General features: G+C 39.8%; 1 pseudogene across 1 annotated transcript; it reads right to left on the reverse strand.

Moving 5' to 3' along the window:
• Positions 1–6,212: 6,212 nt before the first annotated feature.
• LOC143661189 (immunoglobulin kappa variable 4-1 pseudogene) lies at positions 6,213–6,788 on the reverse strand (annotated as a pseudogene). The gene is made up of 2 exons (XR_013164432.1): positions 6,731–6,788; positions 6,213–6,547 (listed from the first exon to the last, which is right to left on the reverse strand). The product of XR_013164432.1 is annotated as an immunoglobulin kappa variable 4-1 pseudogene (transcript).
• Positions 6,789–8,402: the final 1,614 nt, after the last annotated feature.

Raw genomic sequence — 8,402 nt, forward strand, 5'->3', positions numbered from 1 at the left:
ACCCAGCTGACAGAGATGTTTCTGACTGATCAGCCTTCCTTGAACTAAGGTATCTTTCCATGGAAGCTTTAATTTGGTCATTTTTATAGGTTTAGAACTGTAGAATTGTAACTTCTTAAATTCCACTTTTTAAAATCTACTCCAGGTCTGGTGTATCTCATTCTGGAAGCTTGCAAACTAAGACATGCTGGTAACAGGCTGGTCCCTGTGGTTGTAACTGGAAAAATAGTAAGGCTGTACTTGCAGGATATGGTGACCCTCAGACCTGGTGAGTCAGCCAGAGCGACTGGAGACTAAGTCTTCACAGATTCCCCTCGGACTCCTGCAATCAGAATGGACAATTCACACAGATGCATTGATTATGCCAACAAATAAAAAACAGCTTGTCCACACTTTGTTCCTTGTGGTTATGCATATCTCAGAGGAGGGAAATTAGATTTTGCTTAACAGAGATAGGAGGGAATACTTTCAGTTGCTCATGGTTTAGTTATCAGCTGTCTCATGTGGCTAGCACCATTGGAAAGGCTCCATTACTGAGTGGTGTGCATTGGTGCTCATTGCACTGCTGCCCTTAGTGTATTTTGGGGTTGCTTAGGTTACCGTCCCCAAGCTCTGGATGCATTAAAAGGGAAAGTATCTGCAGACAGGTAGGGGACAGCTGCCTGGACACTGGTTAATTTGTCTACCTCCCTCTTTAGGGCAAGAGAGGTGCTCTCAGAAAGGGAGCAAAGAACTGGGTGAGAACAGTGAAATTTTAGAATAAATTAATGGGCTATTGTTCAGAAAAGATATACAGGACACACAGTATGGGCAGTTTCCAGATCTATTTGTCTTTAGCCACCCAGGGCAAGTACTCATGCACCTGCCTTTGGCTGTGTCTGACAAATCACTCCAGTGCCTGAAGTCAGCATGTGTTGAGACAGGAGACTATGTTGACTGTTCCTGTCTGAGCTGTGTCTCCCAGATGTTCTATAAATATTGAGTGAAAAATGCTAGCAACAAAATAATGTGTGGATGATGATTCTATTTATATAAAGTTCCACAGCAAGCAAAACTATACGGCTTAGTGCTGCCTATCTGGAATTCAAAAATGTGAATCAAGGAAGTGATTCTATGAGATTCAGAGAAATCAAGAAGGGAGGGTTATGGCTGGTAAGGGAGGAGTGGATTTGAGTAGGATGTGGGGCAGAAATGTTCCAGTCATGGTGAGATCTTGGTGACTGCTAGGTTGTTATTAATACAAAATCCATATGTGTGTGTGTGTTTTATGCAATTGTCACTGCCATGTTTTGTAATAAAAAATTGAATATTATGTATATATTTATCATACATATAATTTCATGGATTTATAGTAACATATGAAAAATAATACTCTCAAAGTACCCAGCACTGTATTGGTACTGTGTTTGACAGAATATTGGGTCAATTAATATTTGTCAAATAAATGAATAAGTGAAAAGACACTGATTTGAGGAAAGCTTTAATTCTATCAATATTCATGTTAGGTGATAGAATAGTTATATCTTGTTATAATTTATTTATATTTACAGTTCAAACTTCTCTTCTGAAGTTTAACATTCTTGGGTGTCTCTATGGCACTTCTACCTCAGTATCTCTGGAACCTACCTCATGATCTTACACCTTCACACAAGCCAAACCCACCCAATTCCGCCCAAGGAAAGGTGCAGCACACATCCTATTGTCTAAGCCAGAATCAGTCGAGTCATCTTCAACAATGCTGTTTACCTCAGCACTCACATCCACCTCCTGTCAATTTAGCACCACATATTCTCCAGTGCATCCACTTCTTCTTGTCTCAATGGCTACGGCTTTAGACCAAGCCACCAGCATCTCGTTCATGGATTATTGAAATAGCTCCCTTACTCGTCTTCTTACACCTATTCGTTACTCCTTTTTTTTTCTTAAAGTTAACTCCAGTAAAACTAAAGTGATTTGTCAAAAAAGGCATATTTGGTTGTACCATCTGTCTGCTTAAAAACCTACCAAACCTTTCCACTGCATTAAGGAAAGTACACACAGATAACACAAACATGAAAGGTACTCCCTATTGGCCTCATGGATACATATCCTACAAAATTTTTGCATTTTCTGACATTCTTTAATCAATATTTGTTACCCCTTAAAACTTAAACTCTGAGAGAAAGGTGCATGTTTTTAATTGGTTATTACCATTATCATAAAGCAAATACTCAGAAATGTATTTGGCATATAGTAGATTCTCAATTAAAATTTATTTAATAAGTGTAAAAGGAAAAAAGAAATCAATGAAGAAAACCAAATTCATTCAGAAATATAACACTAAAATGGAGTAAGGAATTACTTAATGCAGTATGTAAAATATTCTAGGCTTAACAGAAGGATAAACAGACTTTAGTATGAAATAAATACACTAGGGAAAGAAACCTGATGGACATCTAGTGCTATCAAATGTGAAAACACAGTTTTGTTGTTGACAAAGTTTGTTTTCCATCTCTTGACCAAGCTTCCAGCCTTTCTCTTTCATGCCCCTTTCCCACTGACTCTCTCCTCCTCACCACTTTGAAACCAGGTGTGGGAGAAGAAGAACTTGAACTGCAGGAAATAGAAGAAAACAAATGACACATTCAGACCCTAAGTATTCTAAATACCAATGTCCTGGGAATTGTCCCTCATGCTTCACCACCTTAGATACTCCTCACTAGACAGCTCCTTATCTCCCTCTTCCTGTTTCTCTGTCCTTACAAGCTCCAGGCAGCCCCATTACCACAAAGGAAAATATTCTCAACCAAGTGGTCCTAAAGGCGACCTCAGTAAATCCCTCTCTCACTCTAGTGACCAACCAGTGAAAATCTAGAGCCTTTCCTCCAACATACTCACAATCCTTACAGAGCCTACATCCCATCCCCTCTTATAAATGGCCCTGAATAAAGTCACTGTAGCCTGTTCAATGTTGTCTGGCCCAGTTTTATTCTTTGCTATTGGTCAAGGATTTGGATGCAAACAACAGTAATGAATTGGGGCCACTCTAAGCTAAAACTGAAAGGGTAGATTGAATATCCAAAGTTTATAGATTTGAGGAGGAGTTTAGGGAACATGGTGGAGAAAATGTACTGGGATGAGGGCAGCATAGGTAGAGTCCAACAAATCACAGAAATGGGTTAATATGATCCCACTGTCAGCACAGATGGACAGTGAGCAGCCCTGATGGCCCATTCACAGTGGACACCAGTCATGGGACATTGGATAGTGGAAGCCTCCACTTCTGCCCTCATGGGAGAGAATTCTCTCAGCAGCCATTTAAACTTTATAATTTAGAATTGACAAGTTCCACATGTATTCTTTTGATAAATGTTTATCATAAAGATACTTCTGTTTCCAGCACCTGTATCAGCATAAAGTAGCAATATGACTCTCTTGATCTTGTTAGAGAATCCAAGGCACAAGGTGTAGGCTTCTCTCATAGTCCAAACATAAATAAGAAATGATAGCTTGTAGTATTTATCTCATCCATTGGGTTTCAACTTCATCCTATGTTTTTCTTGCAGGAATATACCTAGCCAGGACCTTGCATCAACTTTGATGATCTGAACCTCATGAAAGGAGACTTTATGGCATTTGGAGAGCATCAGTTAGAAGAGAAATTGTGAGACGGTTTCACCAGCACAGAGCCTCTGGGTTCTACTATACTATGTTCTAGATAAAACTGTATTTACCAGATTAGAAATACAGTTTTTCCACCATGTCATCTTTCTGTTCATATAGATCCTTGGTATTAAAATGGGATATGAAACAAATATTAAAGCAGCACAGTCAATCCACCTATCACAGTTACAAATTATTGCAGCATCATTTTATCTTCTGTCCCTGAGTGGCACAGCATCTCTGCATTAGTACCTTCTCATTTCATCAACAACAATGATGTTGAACAAATCATATCTTCTCAGTGCACTCCTTGTGGGCCTTTGTGATTGATCATTTGCAATAATATCCCAAATATTTCCTGTCTCCCATGATTCCTGCCTTTTTTTTGTTTGCTGTATGATGGGAGTCACATTTCATTATTTTTCTATGTGAGTATTCTATTAGTGCATGCTCTAGTTTGCGAGCTGCCAGAATGCAATATACCAGAAATGGAATGGCTTTTAACAAGGGGAATTTAATGAGTTCCTAGTTTACAGTTCTAAGGCTGAGAAAATGTCCAATTAAAAAAGTCTATAGAAATGTCCAATCAAAAGCATCCAGGGAAAAATACCTTGGTTCAAGAAGGCCGATGAAGTTCAGGGTTTCTCTCTCAAGTAAGAAGGCATGTAGTGAACAGAGTCAGGGTTTCTCTCTCAGCTGGAAGGGCACAAGGTGAATACGACATCATCTGCTAGCTTTCTCTCCTGGCTTCTGGTTTCATGAAGCTCCCTGGGAGGCATTTCCTTCTTCATCTCCATAGGTTACTGACTCATGGACTCTGCTTTTCATGGCTATGTCATTCTGCTTTCTCTGAATCTCCCTCTCCCAAATGTTTCCTCTTTTATAGGACTTCAGAAACTAATCAAGACCCACCCAAATGGGTGGAGACATGTAATCTCCTAATCCGGTTTAACAACCATTCTTGACTAAATCACATCATCCAGGGAGATGATCTCACTACCATTTCAAACATACAGTATTGAATAGAGATTATTCTACCTTTATGAAATGGGATTTATACTAAAACATGGCTTTTCTTAGGGGGCATGCTTCCTTTCAAACCAGCACAGTGCACCATCATTTGTTGAATTTTTTTCTGTTTGTTTTCCTTTATTTGTTTGTTTACTTGCTTGTGGGGAAGTTCATGAGCCTGGGATCGATTCCAGATCTCCTGCATGGAAGGCAAGAATTTTAATACTGAATTTCCCTTGCACCCCCATAATCCATGCTTTTGAAGTGTAATTCTGCAGTGTCTCCCATAAACAAGTAGGGGCAATTTGCCCTCTCCCTTAATACAATCTGGACCTTTGAATTTCATTGATCAAGAGAATAGAGTCTAGACTTCAATTAACCTTTTAAGCTTTTACATTTTCTTTTGTAAACCTGCCAAGAGCCATCAGAAACAGCTAGAATTGTTCTGGCAGATGATGAGAGAGATGTGACCCAGTCAACTCAAAGCCAAGCTGATGGCCAACAACGAATATGTGAAAGACAAGACACACTAGTGACTTTCTAGATTTGGGAGATACAACAGGGCTGGCAGCTAACTGGACATGCAAGGACAAGCCCAGCCAAGATGAGTCAAGCCTACCAATATCAATGTAAATAACCAATCAAGAAGCCAGTTTTGAAAATGTTTTTCATTTAGGCATTGAGATTTGGGGTGGTTTTCAACATGCCAATAGCTGATACATCATCCTCTTTAAATAGTTACCCACTATCACTGCAACAATACATTTCCCTTCGTCTTTTCTTTCATAGCAAAATGACATAGGAAACATTTTACTTAAGTGTGATTTTATTTTCTTTCTCAACAACTAGAATGAAAGGTGTGATCTTTGTATTTGGCAAATAGTAAGCAGTTAGTAAATATCTTTAAAAGCTGCATTCTTTAATATCAACTTTTGGGATGGTTATGTAGGTGTGTTCAGTTTACACTGCTCTGGCTTTCTCAGATAGTTCCAGTAATTGAATATCCTAAACCCATGTCTTTCAGAAAGGTGTGCAGAAACAACACTAGGTCACACAAAGTTTTTCTGTTTATATAGGTGAAACAAACATGCTAATTAAATATTTTCCAAAATGTTCCACTTACAGCACACATAAAAGTCATGATTTTAGTCAATCACAGATCATGGAAAAGAATGACAGAGTTAAAAAAAAATACAAAATTGTCTTTGAAGGAATAAATATAACTGAAAGAGAAGTAGTGAAGAAAATTGGCAGATAGCAAGGAGGTAGAGTATAATTTCTGCAGAACAAAGGATAAGGAAGCCATGAAGGAAACACAGAGTCCATTGAAGGAAAAAACAAGACAGAAAGAGACAGGCTACAGTGTCTCAGTGGCAGAGTTCTCACCTGCCATGCCCGAGACCCGGGTTCGGTTCCTTGTGTCTGCCCATGTTAAGAAAAAGAAGTAGGATAGGAAGACTAACTACTAGGCAGAAAGTTTCAATATGAAGAGGCGGGAGGAGGGGAGCAGCTGCTGCTGCAGGACTCAGTGCCCCACAGCTGGGAGAGGAGGTTTGTGTTCAAGGCTGAAGCACTGTGGGAGAATAGCTGTAATCTTGCTGACAGTAATAACTGGCCACATCTTCAGCCTGGGCTCCACTGATGCTGAGAGAGAAATCTGTCCCAGACCCACTGCCACTGAATCGCTCAGGGACCCCAGGTGCCCGGGTGGACGCAAGGTAGGTGAGCAGTTTGGGAGCCTGTCCTGGTTTCTGCTGGTACCAGAGTAAGTAGTTCTTCTGGTTGGAGCTGGATAAAAGACTCTGGCTGGCCTTGCATCTCATGGTGATTGTCTCCCCTGCAGTCACAGCCACAGAGACTGGAGACTGGGTCATCACGATGTCCCCACTGGCACCTGCAGGCAGAAAAGAACAAGATCATACAATAAATCACAAGTATATAAAATATATATCCAATTGCAGGTTTCCTCATTTATCATTTGTAATCAGATCTGTTTGTGATAGAAAAGTCTGTACACTCTGCGTGGGAAAACCATCTCTCCAGCTTTATAAAGATGTTGCTCTTCTGAATCTCTCACCTGAGATGTAGAGCCCCAGGAGGATGAGGAGCTGGGACTGTGACAGCATCTTGCTCACCGCCTGGTGCACTCAGGCCCTGTCTCCAGGGAATCCCCATTAATAGAGTCTGAGCAGCAGCTGAGTCCCCAGGAGTCTATGCAAATCAGCACAGGGTATAAAGGAAAATGTGCTGTGCATTGAGCTGTGAAGACAGATAATGGAAGGAAGGGGACAAAATTACATTACCACAGGAAATGTGAGTGTAGTCCCTCAAACAACCCAGAAATCAACTTAACACTATAATTTCAACAAACTTTAGCAAAATTATGAAATTTAAAAAATTTTATTATCAACTGTATGATTCAACCTACCTTCAATAATCGTGTGTACTTAGTTTTGTAATAGAATATATATGTCAGTGAGCGTAAAGTTTCTGAACTTAATTGAACTTTTAAAACATGGCTGCAGGAACTATGCAGAATACATTCATATAACTGGATAGATTGAGGATATAGTGCACAAATTATGAGTCTGTCTAAGTCTATTCTCAATTTTAAATATGTATTAAAATTGATGTCTCAAAGTCACCTCAGTATGTCCACAATCAGACCTCTGATACTGCTCTCAACCCAGTGTCTCTGAAAATGAGTCACCAGACACGTAAAAGTTACCCTTGGTACTACCCTTTGGCCATGAATTTTCAAATTACAAATGAAGAGATTCCCAGCCTAAAGGATAACCTCCCCACCTAGTGGTAATAGGGAAAATAGCCCCACCTCCCAAGGTCTCATAGCAGGTTCTTTATTTACTCCTTCCAAAATAAACATTATCTACAGAATTATACAAATAACCTTTCTAGGCCTAGGACATTAGGTTATGAAAAAATGAAACAGCACCCCTGACCTCTTAACCATTCATTTATCTGGGAGAGACAGACCATAAACAAAGGACATTTCTGCAGCCTCTCATCTTATTTCTCTGAGATTTCCCCCCTGCAGGAAAGCTGTTAATACAGGGCAAGTGGGCAAGGTGCATCCAGGTCCATTTCATGGGACATCTCTCCTCATGAACAGAGTCAGAGAAAGAGATATCATTTGAGACAGTTTAACAGTTTTATTCATAATAGCTCCTGTCCCATAATTTCTACTTTTCCTGCAAAGCAACCACCCTTATGCCCCTAGGATGTTTCCCTTAAAGTGGAACATACTAAGGCATGTATTGTGCCAGTTCTAATTAATAATACATTTATTTTTCCCTAGAAAAATAATTCTGTTATGAGCCCATTGCCTTAGGTGAAGGTGCCATTTCCAGGCCCAGGAATGGGGTGGCCCAGACCCAAACCACCAGGAAGACATTCCTACTCAGTCAAAGGTCCACCGTGTTCCTGGTCCACCACATCTATGGGTTTTGAAGATGTCAGTACTTTCTTCATGTTTGCCTTCATCCCCCATGGACTATTTTTGCTTCTTTTTCAAGAAGTCAATTTACATATATTCTTCATTTATATTTCAACTTTTTAATTGACAGTTTTCCTGTTTTAGTACAATAGAAGCTCCTTCCTGTGCCTACATACATTAAAAAACTTGAGATTGTCATCGACAACATGATGATGAAACAGGTTGCATCATGTGAATGACTGGGTCAGGGATCCACATAAAATGTATGGAAATGTCCTCTCTGAAAAGTAGGTAA

Source organism: Tamandua tetradactyla, chromosome 17 (genome assembly GCF_023851605.1).
Source record: "Tamandua tetradactyla isolate mTamTet1 chromosome 17, mTamTet1.pri, whole genome shotgun sequence".
Taxonomy (NCBI): Eukaryota; Metazoa; Chordata; class Mammalia; order Pilosa; family Myrmecophagidae; genus Tamandua; species Tamandua tetradactyla.